This window comes from Phragmites australis, chromosome 11 (assembly GCF_958298935.1).
Source record: "Phragmites australis chromosome 11, lpPhrAust1.1, whole genome shotgun sequence".
NCBI classification, from domain to species: domain Eukaryota; kingdom Viridiplantae; phylum Streptophyta; class Magnoliopsida; order Poales; family Poaceae; genus Phragmites; species Phragmites australis.
In genome coordinates this window covers 25,534,079-25,553,821 of record NC_084931.1, presented here as the reverse complement: position 1 = coordinate 25,553,821, position 19,743 = coordinate 25,534,079, and positions in this window count along the sequence as shown.

Genomic DNA, 19,743 nt, shown 5'->3' with positions numbered 1-19,743 from the left:
ATGTGAAGGCTTGAATGCACAAAATTGTATAGTTTGGAGGCTCAAATGAACAAAATTATACCTTATGGGCTTGATTGCAAAATCTGAAATCTGATAAAAAAAAACAGCACTGAAAAATTAACTGGAAACAACAGTAAGCATTTCGAATCAATTTGTGTTAACATTAAGAGCAGATCCGCAGTACTAACAAAGTTTGACATCAACACTGAAAACATTAACGATTTTCAGAAGACTGTTTGTCCCATACCTATTGGTTTCAGTAATACTAAGTTGGAAAACAACACTAGGATTCGTTTGGTAGAGCTCTCTCTGATTCAAATTCTCTACGGGGAGTGATTCTCTGGAGGAAGTGATTCTGTGGCTGAAAATAATTCTCTAAAATAAAATATATGGAGGAAGTGATTCTTTGCGGGAAGTGAATCAGTGGAAACTGCTTTTTTCAGCTCTCCAACTTTTAGTTCATTTCAGATAATCACTCCTATAAATTTCACTCAGGAAACTAAAAACTAAAAACTGCTGTTTAACAGAACTCTCCTTATTACAGTCGAGAAACTGCTCTAAAAGCTCTACCATTATCTATAATGTACGACATGCGCTACTTGCCAGCATCTACAAATCGGATACCACCGCCACATTTCCGCACCTACTTACTTGATAGGAACTGTACATTTAGAAAGGAAACTATTATCTCTCACGTGCATATAATCTACATGACATATTTCAATGCGAGCCAAAATAACAACATATAATAACGTCTTTTCAGTCATCTCCTTCAATTCATTATCAAGTAGCTCTTACAATTTACTAAGAAATGACCAAACCACTAAAGCAAATGATGTCAGGACTGGAATTACCATTTCTGAAACTCTCTTCCAGAAATGTGGGGATGGTCGAGCGGTAAAGTAAGCTTTTGCGCAATGCCATGTCCTGCTCCTCTGTCCAATCTTCTAAATCACAAAAACGTTCAATTCCTTCTCTTTCAATTTCAATTGTGTTGGCGCAAAAAATATAGATCCTCGTACCAATACACGAACACTTTATGTGCAATCCGCAGCAGCACGCGTAAAATATATAGTAGATTAGATAATTATTGTACTTTCGCAGCAACAAGGTGTATAATAGACCGATTTACGAGCACTATTACTGAACACGATATATATAGCACCCCATCAGTACCGATTCAATAATAATCGCTACTATTGACATGTCAGTGTCGGTTCTTAAACTCTCGCGTACAAACAACCACCGATTAGCTAAGAACCGGCACTGATAGTGTATATCAGTGCCGGTTCCATATATCAATCGGCACTGATAGAACGCTACAGTATAAAAGCCCATCTTCTCCCACAAGCGCGACCAGAGCCACCGCAAGTCCACCCAGAACAGCGTCGACCGCTATTTTTTCCATCATTATGGTTGGAGGATTCAAGATTTGGAGATGATCTATATTTGTTTTTTAGATAGATTTACTTGGTAGATTGCTCTAAGGTTGATGGTTGATGCTTGTTCCATGGTTATGGATTTAGAGATGCATTTGAGATCTAATTTAGGAAAAGTGTGCAACTTTGTCATTGTTAGATGTATAAAGATAATCTACATTTGATTCTTAGTTGGATTTAGTTGCTAGATTGTTCTAGATTTGAATTTAGGTGGTTGTTCTTTGGTGTTGAATTTGAAATGAGCAAGAGCTCAAATATTGATATAAATTAGAGAAAGATCACTATTTTATCATCGTAGATGATTTAACGAGTAGATTAAAGTCACATGTAAATAGATGTGGGTGCGTATATTAAAATCTATGGACAATTGCAAAATTATCACTAGTTGAACCGTTATTGCCATTAAAAAATTACAAAAATACCACTAGAACCGTTATTCGAGTGGCATACTTACAAAGAATAAAAAATCAGAGAGGTATTTGCAAATGCCCCTAAAATGTACCTTCAATTTTCTAGTATGTGGTTTGCGTATAAATTTAAATAATAATCCAATAGATTTCCTCTATTCATTAACCAACATAGTGAATTTAACATAATTGATAGAATACTATGTTGTAGGGATGGCACGTCCACCCATAGGTCGCAATTGGACATGACAGCCTTTGGGAGGCGGGTTCTCTGACCCGGCCCAAGTAACAGGAGGAGATGGGCCCTCAAATAGGGACCAATCAGGATGCGAGGTAATTCAATGAATTTGTTCTAGATTTTGAAATATTTAATGATTATAAGTTGAATGTGTTTAATTATAATGATTTGCAGATGGACCGGTCATGGATGTACAAGGATTGAGGGCCAGAGTTCTTTGTTGACATTGAGGATTTTCTGAGGGCTGTCACAGTATACAAGAAGCCAAAAAAGAAGCTTGTCAATCACTATATATGTTGTCTATATGTCAACAGCAAGAACGAGAAACACTTTTAAATATAGAGCAGATCTATGGACACTTGATTTATAGGAGTTTCAAGGCTGGATATACCTATTGAACTAAACACGGTGAACTTAAAGATGTTGGGCGTGAAGGGCAACCAATAGTCAAAGAAGACATAAGCAACGATATGACAGCTAATGAAGACTTCCATATGTCGGCATTTGATGATACTTTTGTCGAGAACGATGGAGGGTGCACTTTTGTTGGCAACAATGAAGATGGCTTAGAGCAAATATTGCGCGATCGGTAGGGGAACTTCACCAGTGAAAGACAACATAAAAGGTTCTAGCGCATGGTAGAGGACTCTAAAACACCAGTTTACCCAAACTGTAAAAATGAGCACAACAAGTTGCATGTGGTGCTGACACTGATGCAAATGAAGGCTAGCAATGGTTGGGCTGATAAGGGCTTCAATGAATTGTTAGAATTCTTGAGGTAATTGCTTCCAAGGGGGAACATGTTGCCCAAAAACACGTACCATGCTAAGTAGGTTGTCTGTCCATTGGGATTGGAAGTAGAGAAAATACATGCATGTGGAAATGACTGCATGTTGTTTCACGATGATGATGCAGACTTGGAAGCGTGTCACATTTGCAATGCACCACAGTACAAGCAGAACATTGATGATATCGAGAGCGATGGTGTGAGGGTGAAGAGAAAGAAGAAAAAAAACCCGTTAAGGTGATTTGGTATTTCCCTATAATCCATCATTTGAAATGATTGTTTGCTAACAGAGTGAATGCCGAGCTGATGCGGTGGCACGCTGAACAGTGCAAGAAAAATGGAATGCTTAGACACACTGCTGATGGCATGCAATGGAGGAGATTTGATTCAAAATACAAGGAATTTAGAGATGAAGTGAGGAATATAAGGTTCGGTTGAGTACAAATGGGATAAATCCCTTTGGCAACACGAGAAGTACTCATAGCACTTAGCCCATGACTCTCTATATCTACAACCTTCCACCCTGGATATGCATGAACCGGAAGTACCGTATGATGTCTTTGTTGATTAGTGGGCCGAATCAACCAGGCAACAATATCGATGTGTACCTCAAGCCATTGGTTGAAGATCTTCTTGTACTGTGGAAAGATGGTGTACGGGTATGGGATAAGTATAGACGTGAGAATTTCACCCTGCGCGCAATGCTGTTTGTAATGATCTCAGATTATCCTGCTCTTAGTAATCTATCAGGGTAGACTATAAAAGGGTGCAATAGATGTATTCAATGCTTGGAGGAAACAGGGGGGAGGGAGGCGTGACTGACGAACAGTCAAAAAATGATCTTCATATATCACCGTAGGTTCCTTCGTCTAGATCACCCATACCGCAAGAATAAAATAGCTTTTGATGGGACAGTGGAGCATAGTCAAGCTCCGAATATTCGCACTAAAGAACATGTATTTAAGATGGTAAAGACACTTAAAGTTGTACTTGAAAAGGGGTTAGGCAATACAAAAATCCCGGCCGGGTAATATGCTCATATGTGGAAAAAGATATCAATTTTTTTGTTGCTACCTTATTAGAAGTATTTTATGGTCTGACACACAATCGACATCATGCATGTAGAGAAGAATGTACTTGATAGCTTGATTGGTACCTTACTAGACATATCTGGCAAAACAAAAGATACACTAAATGCACGGCTGGACTTAGAAGAAATAAAACTCAAGAAGGACCTACACTATATACAATTAGACAACGACAAAAAGAAACTTCCCACATCTTGCTACACTATGAACAGGGAAGAGAAGATCTGCTTGTGTGGTTGCTTGCATGACATCAAAGTTCCGACTGGTTACTCATCTAACTTCAGGAGCTTGGTAAAATGAAAGATAAGAAGTTAGTTGGCATTAAGTCTCATGATTGTCATGCGATGATGACACAGATGCTTCTAGTTTTAATTAGAGGTATTCTGTGGATAAGGTCTGAGACCCAATCATAAAGTTGTGTTCGTTTTTCAATGCAATTTCACAGAAGATCATTGATCCGAACAAACTGGAAAAATTGCAGGAAGACGTGGTCCATACTATATGCAGTTTGAGACTATTTTCCCACTGACATTTTTTGATATAATGCCCCATCTAATTGTTCACATTGTGGGTGAGATAAAGAGCCTTGTCCCCGTATTTCTACATCAGATGTATCCCTTCAAAAGGTTTATGGGGGTTCTGAAGAAATATGTTCGTAACCAAGGTCGTCTGGATGAAACTGAATGCGATTGTCCAATGGTGGAGTACAGAGGAAGTCATTGAGTTTTGCATTGACTACACGAAACTGAACGCGACTGGTATGCCTATATTTTGCTATGAGGGGAGTCTAAAGGGGAAAGTGACGATATGTCATACTTCAATCCATATCAAAGATCGTGTTTCATTCCCTCAAGCACACTTTGTAGTTCTGCAACAGTCACCTGTAGTGAGCCCATATGTTAATATGCACGTGAGCATGCTATGCTCCACAAATCCAATGAAGTCAGATGATTGGATCGCAAGAGAGCGCATAGATAATTTCGGTAATTGGTTACATCAACACATGATGGGTAAGGATACCGATGATGCTCTGTTGGAACTGCTAGCTAATGGCCCGTCAACTATGATTCGCATATTCCAAACATACGAGATTAACGGCTATACATTTTATACAAGAGCACAAGACAACAAGAGCACTAACTAAAATAGCGGTGTCTGTATTGATGCCTATGATCGCGCTGGCAATAGGGAGACCTACTATGGATTCATAGATGATATTTGGGAGCTTGAATATGGTAAGTTGATGGTCCCTCTATTTCGGTGACAATAGATCAGACTCCTAGGGGGAGTCAAGATCGACAAGTACGGTATGACTACTGTAGACCTCAAACTCGTTGGATACCAAGAACAACTAGTCGTCCTTTCCAAGGATGTTGCACAAGTCTTCTATATAAAGGACCCAGACCTAACTATCAAGGAGGAACGTCATGTGGTTCTTCAAGGAAAAAAAAGATTGTTGGTGTTGAGGATGTTGTCGACGAAGAAGACTGCGACAAATTCAATGACCTGCCTCCTTTTGGAGAGAATGTTAAAGTTCCACTCATTGATGACACTGAGAAAGCTACCTACATACACCGTGATCATAATAAAGTATTAATCATTTAATGAAAGCAGCTTTCATATATTTGATGAAATTTGTATAAATTTAGGATAAGCTTTAATTTGTATTGAGGACATGTATGGTGAAGAGTAACTTCTTGAAAGTTCTAATCTAAGTGCCGCACCATGCGATCGAACTTACGTGAATTGGTTAGAATTCAAATTGGATTAAAAGGATAAAATCAAATGAAGAGCTAAAAATCACAAAGTTAACCAAGAATCAGTTGTTAACGTTAATTTTCATGTAAAGAGTGTGAAAATTTAAGTTTAGCATAATTGGTTTCACATGTTTTTTATATGGATATTTCATAATTTCATTACGGAATTAACAAATTATAGACTTATTAATGAAATAAAGATAATTCAATGCATATTTCATATATGTAAGTATTTTTATCATGTAGGTGACAGTAATACAAACTCAACTAATTTAGTCATATTTTTCTCAACTCTAATCATTTTTCTATGAATTTTTCAAGTTTTCAGCCAAATTTAACAATAGAAGAATATTTCCTAGGAAAAAATATTTATCAGTGTCGGTTCTAAGTAGTAAGCAGCACTGATACTCTACATATATGTGCCAGTTAGTAAATAGAACCAGCACTGATACATGTATCAGTGTTGGTTAGCAACTAGAACCGACACTGATACGTGTATCAGTACTGGTTAGCAACTAGAACCAGCACTGATGCTTCTGCTACATATATATCCAACACTTAGCTGCTCTGCTCATTCTCCCCATTTAGCATTTCAGTCCCCCGTCGCTCCTATGCACTCTACCAACGCACCGCTCCTCCTCCTGACGCGCTGCCTCACTGACCCCCGACGCACCGTCGCTCCTCCTCCGACGTGCCAACTCCTCCCTGACATGTCGCCGCACCTCCTCCCGACGTGTGGACTCCTCCCCGACATGCCGCTCCGCAGCCAGCCACTGAAGGCACTCCCTCCTCATAGTCATCGTCGTCTGTCGGTGTATCAGGAACCGGGGGTCCCTGAGTCCCGAGGCCAGGCTAGCCGTGCGCCACGTGTCACCATCCCGCAAGGTCCCTCCTGCAGGATGAGGAAAATCTAAGTTCCGAGAGAAGGTGCTCGGGGCCACAGCATCTGGTCCCCGAGCACCCCAGTTCCCCGATGACCCGCAGAGTCCAAGTACCGGGAAGAAAGTGCTCGGGGAGGTGCCCGGTCGCCCCCGAGCACCCTAGTCCCCCGACGATCAGAAGAGCTAACTTCAGAGAGAGAGCGCTCAGGGGGCTGCGTGCGGCAGCCCCCGAGCGCCCGGTTCCCCGAGGGTCAGTGCAAAAGTGCTCGGGAGAGAGTGCTCGGGGTTGCACGTGGCAGCCCCCGAGCACTCGGTTCCCCGAAGGTTCGTGCGAGAGTGCTCGGGGAGGTGAACAGTACCCCCGAGCACTCGGTGCCCCGACGACCCAGAAGGGCCCCCGAGGGGCCCGCCGATGAGGTGTCAACCAGTCAGAGGTCCGAGGCCGCATTTAATGGGCATGCGCGGCCTGACATCCCCAACTGCTCCCGCCGCAGTGTCAGTCCCTGCCATGCTTTGGCAGAGAGGCGTGGGGCCATTAATTGCACGGTTCCCGTCCCGTATCATCCGGTGTATCTCGGGATAACGTTGCCAGGATCAAGGCGTTCCGCCTGCCGCCCTGCCGTGGCAGAGGAACAAGACAGGGCGGGCACGCCGGGTGCCTCTGTGGTTGCCCGGTGGGCCCTCTCAACGGCACCCGTCGCCAGGGCGTCCACAGTGACGAGTGACTGGACGCGTGTCGCATTTTTCCACCGCCCCTGTCACTTCGCCCAGAGGAAATGATGACGCCTTTCTCAGTCGTGGTGTCTTGGAACTTGTGCCCCTTCCTTCTCGTTCGGGGTATGTCGCGGCCAGCGAGTGCATAAAAGGATCGGCATACAGAGAGAAGAAGACATTGAAACATTGGAGGAGAGAACAATTGGAAAAAAGACAAGCCCAAGCAGTCGACCGTGCCACACTCAGACGAAAACATTGCAAGCAAGCCTGAGCAGAGCTAGAACAAGGAGCCTCAAGCTCTTAGTTAGACAATATATTCTTGTAACCAGATATATCCCTGAGGGATCCCCCTCAGAGTAAGTTATTGCATCCATACAGGAGTAGGTTATTACGCCCCCGTGCGGCCCGAACCTGTCTAAACTCCGGTGCATTTACTTTCCTTTGCACTAGGTCGATCATCCCCCACCACCGGCCGTTGCATTTACTTCCACTTCCATTTATTTCTCCGACGAACTTATTCAGGATCATCCCCCCGGCCGAATCTTTAAAAAGGGGTATCTCGGGATCCCAGCGATAGGAGTTAATCCTCCGACATCGTCCCTTTCCCCTTTGCCCCCTCTGCGGGTGTTGGGTGGGTCAGCGTGGAGTGGGGATCGTTCGGACTTGGCACCGATGTCCCGTGGTGGTAAGGAACCCTAACTTGACTAGAACAAGGGATTGCCATATAGGCTTGCATGTCTGACTTGTGGATGCATATTGGTAGATGCTATTACTTTAGATGCTGATTTTACATTAAGGTTTAAGAATTTTGCACTAATAGTGGAATACCACAAGATATGCTTGTCATTATGCTTTCCCACATATGTATCTAGTGCTTAAATCTGTAGGTGATCCCTTTCAGGCAGATAGGCACAACGTTGTTGGTCAATAACAAGATTTAGTTTCTCAAACTTTTACTAATGCTTTGGTTGAAATCAAAGTTATGGCTAATGGACTAATATTCTGCATGCATTTTTTGTGTGCAACTAAGAAATTTAGAGTATGTAAGTAGTGAATATATAATTTTTTATCCTTAACTTCTGTACGTCCTACTCCTTTCTATCTTCGGTAATGTCACAATGGTTATGTATGCAATAGAATAAAAACATCCCACCTTTTGTTTTGAGTAAATTTAAAATGGCCTCTGTTGGTAGAACTTATGCTGGCATGCTTTCTTGTTTAAATACATAAACAAAATAATTTGTTAATAAACATTACTTGTAGATGCAGACATGCAGTCCGGGAAGCTCAAGAGAATATGTGTTCCTACTTTAACTAAGTGGCCAAATATATGTTAATTAAGGTTCCTTATTATTATACTTGTAAATATTCTTGCAGAATTTTGAGCCTTCCAAGTGCATCAGTGCATTCATTTTTTGCTGCATTGGTGCCATATTGTACAATTTATCAAGAGTGATAAAAATAGTTGAGATGTTTTCTCTTCTATCTCTCACAAAGAAAATTTCACCATTTGAGCCGGCATTAGGATTGCTATTCAGCAAAGTCTCAAACCAACCACTTCCTGATCTTTGCATAGATACAATAACAAAGAAATTCTTAGTCCCTTTGAGGGTTCATGTCGATTTCTAATCTCTGCCAAGGTACACATGTATAGGCAATTTAGCATAGTACTAAAATGTTTTTTGTTGTTGGCATGTTCTAAACTAATGTTCTAGTTTCAAGTTTCAACATCTGTATTGCACTTATTTTATCTCTTTTTATCTTAGTTCAATCACAGGATAGCAAGCACTTGTACTGTCCTTTGTTTACTGAGCCTATGATTATTGATAAACATGACAAGTATATATCTAAAACTTTCATGTGAATTAAGTCTAATCTTCTCTGTGGCCCTTTGCACTATCAATTTTCTTTTGGCCATACGTTTTAGTTTTTATTTGCAAGGCTCATTGTCCAGTCAGTCTGTTTGCTCTTCATGGTGCCCTCTTGAGATGGGAGGTTGGATGGTGATTGGTTGCATAGTTCAAATGATTGCATCTGTAATGACTATGATTATTGGTGATATGTGTTTAATCCTTTCTATGCAATATCTTAACATGAAGCCATGTTTGTTCCAATATCTATAATGGAGCATATGTTGATGCTTGTATTTGGGGTGATTGGTGATGGGAAAGAGTATTTGCACATACAAAATGCGACCAGAAATTGTATCATGATTTCTTGCTTTGCTAGATTTTTGTTTCCAACATATAGAATGCAAGAATTGTTCCGAACTAGGAAGCCAGCTATGTCAAATCATATAAACCTTGCGTCACACTGAATTGAAATGTGTATTTGAACTGAATCACCTGCTCCCAGCTGAAGAGTTGATCCTATTGTCTGGTTAGTTGGCATGAGCTTGGGTGGGAGTGGGATGCTATCATTCTGAATTCATTGGAGGGCTGTTAATTCCTACAAAATTGTATTTTTACATAATCAATTTGCTTCTCAAGTTATGGAGTATGGGGTAGTACATGTTTGATGGAAAAAAATGGTGCATTTTTCATAAATACGAGCTACGAATTGTTTGTAACTGAGCTCTTTTAGGATATGAATCTAACTATTTTTTATTGTCAAATTCGTAGGATGATTGGATCTGATCAATACCTTGCAAGTACACACATGTGAGATTGGTTGCATATCAATGCCAAACGAATAGAATGAGATATTTATGTATGGTAGTAACTAGCTTAATATGACCTTCATCTCCAGACCGCGCTAGCTTAATATGGTAGTAGCTAGCTTAATCCTTACAAATTTTGTGCATCATCTTTGTTCCTCTCTCGTTCAGCTACAAGAAATATGTGCTCAACAGTCCCATATACCAAGTTTGTGACATTATATGTCTTCTTTTCATTTGTTTGCACATATTTTTACAATCCTAGAAATGTTCTTGTGGTTTTTGCTCATATGTAAGTAGCTCTGATCTTTCATTACAAGATCTACAAAAGAATATTGTATGATGATTTTCTTTTCATGAGCTCTTTTTTTTTTGATATTTTTCATTTATTAATACCGATCAAACAAAGAAATACCTTGCATTTTCTTCTTCGATGAATTGCCTCTATGATGAATACAATGATTTTTCTTTATGGCATATTGACTCTTTCTAATATCAAATGGTCATGTGCCATGATTCAACAATTTTGTGTAAACGTGGTGTTAGACTTTGTTGCAGACCGACATCAGTTTAATATTGTTCTACTAGCCAACTCTGTCATGTCGCTAACATCCACACACATGCAATCAATAGATTTTTTTTTCTTTTTCTTATTGGACTAGTTATGCCACAAATTAAACTTTGGGAATGTTTTAAGCTGCCCAGATATATTTGATTTTCTCCTGACTATCACCCCGGAGTAGTCTGTGCACTTGGATTCTTTAGTAGGCACATTGACAGAAACACATCCATTTAATAAAAATATTTTTATCTAGGAATGACATGTACAAAATCCAACCGTCGTGCACGGTCATACCCTATCCCCCCTCCGATACAAGGACCCTCCTCAGATTTGAGTCCAACCTCGGTACAAGATGAGCATGCAACATGGAGTTGGACCAGACAGGAGGTGGTCGCCCGAGTGCATACCTCAATATGGATCAAATTGAGTTGGAGACAACCGCTGATGCTGCGTAGGGCACGGCCAAAGATGATGCTCTGAATGGTTAGGTAGATCCTGATGCTGATACTCCGGAGGGTGAGACGTTCGGAGAAGAGAGGAGTGGACGAGGCCCGAGCAGGATGCTCGAGGGATGTTTCGTCATCACGGAGGTCAATTCAGTCGGGGAGCCCAAGAGACCTAAAGTTGTTCTGGGGTCGTTCAAGACAGCAATCGGGTGTCTCATGAGGGACCATGTTATAGTCACATATAGAAATTGGAGAGGCAGGCGAGATGACATGTGGGTGGTTCCCGATAACATCAAGGAACTTATGTGGGGTAAGTTGGTGGCAAAGTTTGAATACCCTGAAGGTTGCAATATAGCCAAAGAGAAGAGTCGTGTCTTATCCACAATGGGCATCGCATTCAGGAATTTCATGGGAAAGCTATGGAGAAATTATTACTTGAAGAGCTAGACACTGAAATGAGAGAATTATCCGACGGTGGAACTATTTTGGAACGATTTGATAGAGTACAGGCAGTAAGAGGTAGCACAACGGCTAAGTGAGGCAAACAAGGCCAACTCCCACAGGAACTTGTACCCCCACAGAACTGACTCGGGTGGGTACGTGAGGAAAATTGACGAGTGGGAAGAGATGGAAGAACAAGTAACCCGCAATAGTGTCACACTTCAAACGGCCAACTGGATTGAACGAGCGAACCACTATATGCACGTGAGAGTGGTGACTTTGTCGGCAAAGGGCAACCTAATCTTCAAAAGCGATAGAGAACAGGAAGTGATGCAAAGAATTACAGATGCCCATACCCAGTCTTCCCAAGGCTCTTTCAGGCCAGAAAGGGAGAAAGACCAGCTAACCTTGGCACTGGGAACCAAGGAGCACCCAGGTCGCACCAGAGGCAAGGGTGTGGTGCCTTGAAAAGAGGGATTCCCAGAAGCCACTGAAAGTTATAGAAGTCGGAAGAGAAGAAGAGAAGAATTGGAAGAGCTGCTGGATTTAGTACGATAAGAACTTGTACAAGAGTGACAGATGACAGATGCCAAAATTAAATAAGCATTTTAGCAAGGAAATAGACAGCAGCAAGGTGAAGAAAATGTTGTGAGCCCAGGTGGTCATTAGAGCAGCGACACATCCACGGGGTTTGCAGAAGAAGAATTGGCCAGTTACCCCGTGGACGACATCATAGAAACCAAAGTGTGCAAGCTTGTCATGCCTACCTTGAACATTACCATCATCGTGGCTATAGGGCAGGTCAACCAATGTGTGGAAGCGGCTATCTTCAATGATCTCCTAATACCGCAGGGATACGCCAAAGTCCACATGGACTCCGTTCGAAGGCCGTATCGAAAGATTGACATTGATTACCTCGGAGAGACGGGTTCCAAGAGGCTCGGATCAAACGTAGGTGGCTTCATTCTGTGGCACAAATGCTACATAGTGTTTGAAGATGACACAAACGAGTCGTCTGATGCGGAGTCGGACCCACTACACAGAAGATCTCCATCTCCTCCACGGTTGTTGTCACCGCCACCATCACCAAGAAAATCTCTAATTCCTCCATGGTCGCCACCACCACCACCGTCAACAAGAAGATCTTCAACTCCTCCCTCACACCAAGAGAGCCAACTCCTCCCACTCCGAAGTTAGCACCACTGCCACCAAGAGAGCCAACTCCTCCACCTCTAAAGTCAGCTCCACCACCACCAAGCGAACCAACTCCTGCCCCTCCGAAGTTGACAACACATGCACAATCTAAGAATTTGAGTTCATCTCAGAAGTTGGTTTCATCCCAGAAGCAAAGGTCACCTAAGAAGGTGGCAGCACCTGAGAAGTTGCCTTATGAACAAATACCAGAGGAAACCAAAGCAATAGTGGATGCCAGTGTCAAGAAATTCTTTTAAAAGCTAGAGCCTGAGAAGAAAATACCAATCCATGCAAAAATGCAGAAGTTTTTCTTGAAGTGGCCAAACCTGTTGAGCGTATGAGTAAATATGACTACACACACATCAAAAGCAAGAAATACTTAAAGGAGTTTTCTATCGACCAGATACGACAAGAGCAATTTCTAGATGAGTCGTTGGCACCAAAAGCAGCTGAGAGATGGCAATTTAAGTTGGGCAAATTGTTGGTCGCGCCAAACGTGTGGGACAAATTGAAATATCAACTTTGAAAATTCTATGCGTGGTACATGAAGGAGTTGCGGGAGGGTAGAGAAATGTTGGAGGCCAGATACAAGGATCAAGATTTCCTCCACAGGGACGGCTCTATTTATATACTATTTAAGAAAATGTATCGATTGTACCAGCAAGATGGCATCAACGTGTCTATCTTGAGTTGTTAGACTCTATAAGTGTCATATATATATGTAATTCAGAGTATACATTCCTATACTGTTGGATTAAATGTCTTATTTCTTATGTAGAATGGAGGTACAAAGATACAGGACGGGGGCATCGACCATGTGGGATTCATCGACCCACATCATGTAAACCCAATAATGATACAATCTGATCCAAAATGAACCAAGGACTATGCATTGAAGTGCATTCTGGAGCTACAATTGAAGAAATACATATTTTTCCCTACCACTTTGGGTATATATTTCCCTCCATGAATGTTCTACTCTTTTTAAGCAATACATTGTTAGAAATTAGGACCAAATAACCTACGATGACCTATGTGCAGTTATCACTGGATTCTCCTTGTCATCCAGCCAGACATTAGCAAGATCACTGTCTACGACTCACAAAATAATCCAAAAGAAACCTACCAACCTGTCATTGACTTGCTACAAAGGTAAAACCCAACCATTTTATTGTTACTCTTGTACTATTTGATTTTATTGAATTTAAGTCTACTTACGGTAATAATCACACACATGCAGAGTGTACCTACGATACATCAAGAAGAGTGTTAGACACTGGCCATTTGCGAAAGAATGGATTGTCTGACATGACTTTCCTCGTAGGAAGTAGGGCTCAGGCAATAATTTATGTGGTTTTTATGTAATGGAATTCATGCACGAATTCAATGGAGATGCATCATACCAAGTGGCCGATGCTGAGGTATGGAACATACATCTTGATGATTAATTTTTAGCTCGGATATGTGTTCATAAGGATCGATTTCTTCAATTCTTGAAATTGCAACTCCTCGAGCTGTCCAGAGATCGACTCTTGGTCATTGAAATCAACGCACTTCAAGAACAACTTGTCAGGTTTATCAATGACCAAGTCATCAATCCAACCGGCGAGTTCCATGAATTTGGCTCCTCTCTCTCGTTACCTTCAACCAACAAGAAAAGGCAGAGTTCATAACCTTCGATTAGCAAGAAACCTTAAACTCTTTTTCATTGTTGTAATGAAACCTCACATGTATGCGGTGTATATATACTGTGACGAAACTTGATGTTTTAGAAATGAAATTTATTTGTGCTTATGTATATATGTTGTGATAAAACTTGACGTCTCATGAATTAAATTTATATGTGTGTGTCTATAAATATGCCGTATACTATTGCCGGTAATGACCAATATTTGAAAATACCACGGTATTGACGGCAACCACCACATTTTAAAAAGGGTAGAAAATACCTATCAGTGTTGGTTGGTATTACCAACTGGCACTGTTGGATCCACAAACCAGCACGGATAGTGATTTTCAGTGCCGGTTCCATACCCGGTACTGATAGTCAGTGACTATTAGAGCCGAGTAATCAGTGTTGGTTCAAAACTCACCACTGATGGCAATTCTTAACCGATATTGATGAGGGTTTCTGTAGTAGTGGAGCAAACCGACAAAGGATAACTAACCCGATGAGCAGCACCTAAGAAGCCTAGTCTGGCACTGCAATGACAAATCTTCGTCAGCAAATCGCACCCGGGGGGGGGGGGGACCCCGTCAAAGTGCGGTCAATCGGCGGCTTGTCTTTGGTCATCAAGATCAAGAACGAGTAGCAGCAAGAAGAAAAAAAGAGATGAGACTACAAGAACGAGGTAAAAAGATAGATGCGATTGTGTTTTGATCTACTGGGTTGTTTTTTCAATCGGCCATGACCCTCTCATATTTAAAAGGTGGCAGGTCTTAGCCGTATAAGATCAGAACTCCTAATTCAAATTGTACTTTTCATGATCGTAGGTACATACCACTAGTCAGAGGTACTGTTCATTGATTGTAGATACTGATCTCATTCACTGCAATAGCCACTAGAAAGACCAAATCTTGTCATCAACACATGCCCCCTATTTTTGTAAAGCTTGCTTACCAAAAAATAATTGCACAATAAAACGAGCATGAGCAATATATTATCTCTCTTATGGCCTTTTCTGAGGGTGATGATTAACCAAGCATCGACCATGTTTTAGTTCACATATATATCTCAAGTATCTACACATAGTCAAAATAAAATTCTAGTAAATGGCACTAATATAATTTTTTTAAGCATTTGCCATTGTTCTGTCTTCTTTGTTATTTCGACTTCTTTTTAATAAGTAGTTATATCTAATAACAATATTCTTGATATGGCCATGATAACTGATTATATTCTTCTTGTCTTGGTAATGCCTAACTAAAATGTAAAGATTCATACAATGGCATCCAAGAACTATACCAAAACCATGGTAAATAAACTGACATACTTAGGGATAGTTTCCACGATGAGGGCATCGGTGGAGCAAGTAATGAATATACATGATGTGGTTGTCAAGGGTTTTTATGATCATGTGCAAACCTGTGATTTTGTGGCCGTTTCCTGGACCCCTTCACCTTCAACTTTGCCTCCTGTGTAGTTCTAGCAATGGATGCTTGAACGCCATCTTTGTTTGAACTTGTGTTCTACCTCCAGAGCAATTAACCACACTAAGACCATGCTTTCGGTTAGTCACATCAGCTATCTGTTCACTTTCTTGCTTTGAACCTGGACTGGAACACACGCATTTGGCTGCATCATTTACCGTTGAGCTGATGGACCTTTTCTTTTTGCTAAGCCTAACATCGATAATTTCTCTTCTATGCATTGTCTTTCCTTGTTGCATACTAATGCTAGAGCCCGAACCAGATGTGTGTTTGGCTTGATCACCTGAAGCATGAGCATGTTTATTAGTCACCGGCATAGCTCCTCCAAGTGAATTCACATTTATCAGCTCCTTGGATACAATAGTCAGCTTCTCATCTCTTGAAAGCAAATCTGAATTTTTATCCTTGTTACCATCTCTTTTGACACGATAAACTTGTTTGATCACTTTTCTCTTCCATTGATTATTGATTCCCTCGATCAAAACGGTCATTCTTATCATGTGATTGTCTTTTAAATACTCACCTTCTTGGAGCTGCATACGCTAGGTAAGATGGTCCAAAGTGTGTTGAATGAGGCATACATGGACCATACAATCCCCATGAAGAGTAAGGAAAAAATCAAAAGATGGAGGCCCCAACAACATTAGCATTGGCAGCCCGAGAGGAGGACATGGTGCTGCTACATGAAAGTCTTCCCCTTGCTGACTCTGATATTCAAACTCATATCTTGGATGTACCCTTGATCGCTTAATATTATTTGTCCAATTATCAACTTTTTGACCGGCCTTGCCACCTATATATTTAACTAAAAGCTCTTTGAATGTCACCTTCGGCTTTGCATTTGATGTAGTAACTGATGCTTGAACAGCTAACTTGGCTTTCTCACTTCGTTTAGGGACCCAAACTGTTGTGGATGTATTCTTCTTATTGTGCATCACGTTTCTAGCCTTTTTGTTTTTCTCATTAACAAGCTCACTAGCTATCACTATTTTCTTCCTCTTAGTTGTATCGGGTTGCTTTGACCGAATCAACACTATTTTTTTCTCAAAATTTATCATATTCCAAGGACAAGGCTTTTTATCTATCTCATGCCCTCATGTTCTTGAACATGCTGCAAATTTCAATCGAACTTCATTAATAATCGATTGTATTTGCTAGCGAAACACATTATAATCATTAGTACTATGAGTAAACAAATTATGTCATTTACAATATGAGAACTCTTTCAACTTCTCATGAGATGGCATAACATGATGATCAGGTAATCTAATATGTTGCTCTTGCAATAAAATATCACTAATCTGATCACACTTGGTAAAATCAAATATATATATTTTCCTTCTTAGTCGATTCTTTTGTGGAGATGGCTTCAAAGCTAAACAAACGAACAGTTCAGATTTGATATCTACCTATTCAGCTACATATTTTTTATTTGTATTTCCTTTGTCTGATATCTTAGAGTTATTTTCTACTATATTAATATCGGTCCCTTCAAATTCTTTCAGCCTCGGCCTCGTATCTCTAAATCCAAAATAATCGCAAAACTTATGCCCTATTCGTGACCAAATGTAGATCTAGTTTAGAACAAGTAAAATAACACATATGAATATAATGCCTAGCAAAGATGATGGGAACAATTCTAACTTTAATATATTACTATTACCAGCCTTCCCATATGATGCAATAACTCAGCTGACAAATTCCATAGCTATCCTACTATCCTTGCTCATGAATTTGGCAAGCTCTCGCACTTTAAAACCCCGCAAGTATGGGACTGCATCATCAAAATCAAAGTACGGTCTTCTGTATATAGATATTGCATCATCAAGTTCCATTTCAAATTTCCCTTACGGCACACTATTAATTTGTTTATTAACACCTCTACACTCTATACACGATTTGGCTTCAAGTAGCAAGGGTATTTTTTTTTTCGCTAACTGTCTGTTTCTATGCATTACTAGTTAGATTTTTTATATTTATATTTGAACCTGATTGTTTATTTACATTACCTTCTTTACACAATCTTTCAGAATTATTAATCAGGAATCACCAATAGACTTATATATTGAAACTATAGAACCAGATTGAGAAACAGATAATATAGATGCAAATAGTACATCTTTTAGCAAGGTGTCGATGGATGGAAAATCTTTAATCTTAACGACGCCTTGCTTTTCTGATAGCACGAAAGCAAACTCTTTGGCAATTCTGCTTCAATCACGCTATAATCTCCTTCATATAATTCATCAAGCGCAAACATGTTGCTACTATTCAACAGGGGTTGGCCTTTTTTCTTTTGCTGAGTTTATTTCTGATTCTTTTTTAAATTAAAACGTCTCTTCGGGATTTCATCCACTTTCTCCAAAAAGCTACATATATTATATCTATTTCAGCTCCTTTTCCAACACCAAATTGCCCCCCCCCCCCCAAATATTTTTAGTCCCTATCTCTTACTCGGACATAATCCGAGTAGATTTAGAATCAGCTTATTGCTTTAGGGTACAAGTATGCACACGTGATGTATCACACATATATGACGTTATGGGCTACACATATGGTGTATTTTGTTGAAAAACACTAAAATAGGTTCCCTGCAATGAACTACAAGGAATACCGAAACTTTAGGTTGGTGCGCGAGGCAAACTATATGCTACAGTATTGTATGGAGGTATATACATACTTTCTAAATTTTCCTCTATTCGGCCATAATTATTAGTTGCATATGAAGTCGAATTAGATACACTAAATGTCGCATATGAAAAAGTATCAGGTGTAACCTCCGATCTAATAGTATTTGATGTAGCATGTGATTGCTCAAAATAATTTGTTGAACCTATCATATCAATTTGACCATAATAATTATTCATCAGCATGCTAGTTTATGGCATTCTAGGTGATGTAAATATTGCCGATAAATTAAAAGACGCAAACTCATGTTGTATGTTGATAATAGTATTAAAAGTTGAAGCATGCATATTATTTTGCATTGGCTGTTGCATATTATCAATACGTTGTAATTTTCAAATTGAAGATTTAATACTCAACGCATAATCTGAATTTCTAGCAGATGCACTAAATTCATTAAACATAGGCATAGCAACACCAACCGATGGACTTGCAAAATAATCTTGAGAAACTGATAGTGTATTTGCAAATTGTACAACGGGTTTGGTGTAGATAGATGGCGCGATGACATTGTCGTGGTTAATTTCAAATCCATATTGCATTATGGTTGAAGAAGCTGATTCCCCCGTGGACAGCACGGAACAATAACACGCGAAGGCTTCTCATAGCAGCAGATTGTAGCAATAACCGCAGCACGCGGCAGCAGCGCGCAACAGCAGGCACATAGCTTAGGGGCAGTGCATGGAGCTGACACGCAGCAGCAAGCAGCGGCGAGCATGCAACAGGCGGACGGCAAAACAGCAGCAGCAAGCACGCGACAGGCAGGTGCGCGGCAAGCGGCAACGGTAAGCACACGTGCGGCAGGCACGCGGCACGTGGCGGCGGTGGCGTAGTCGATGCGTGCGATCGGCCTAAAGGCCTGATGCAGCAGCAACGGGAAAAAAATAGATCGATTCGATAATTGACTGGGGAAAAATTCGGCCGTAACCTATAGCCGAATCAGTCGTTTTTCAGTAGAGTCATTAAATTGTGTTGGCATAAAAAAATATGGATCCTTGTATCAATACACGGGCATTTTATTTGTAATCCACAGTAGTACACGCAGAGCGTATAGCAGTGGAAATAACTATTACGCTTTCGCGGCAATGAGCGACCAATTTATAAGCAAACCGATAAGTTATAACTAACCTGCGAGCAGCACCTAAGAAGCCCAGTCTAGTATTACGAATACAGATCTTCATCAGAAAATCGCACCCAGGAGAGACCGCGTCAGGACATAGTCAGCCGGCGGCTTGTCTTTGGTCATTGAGATCAAGAACGAGGAGCAGCAGGAGGAAAAAGAAAAAGAGAGAACTAGG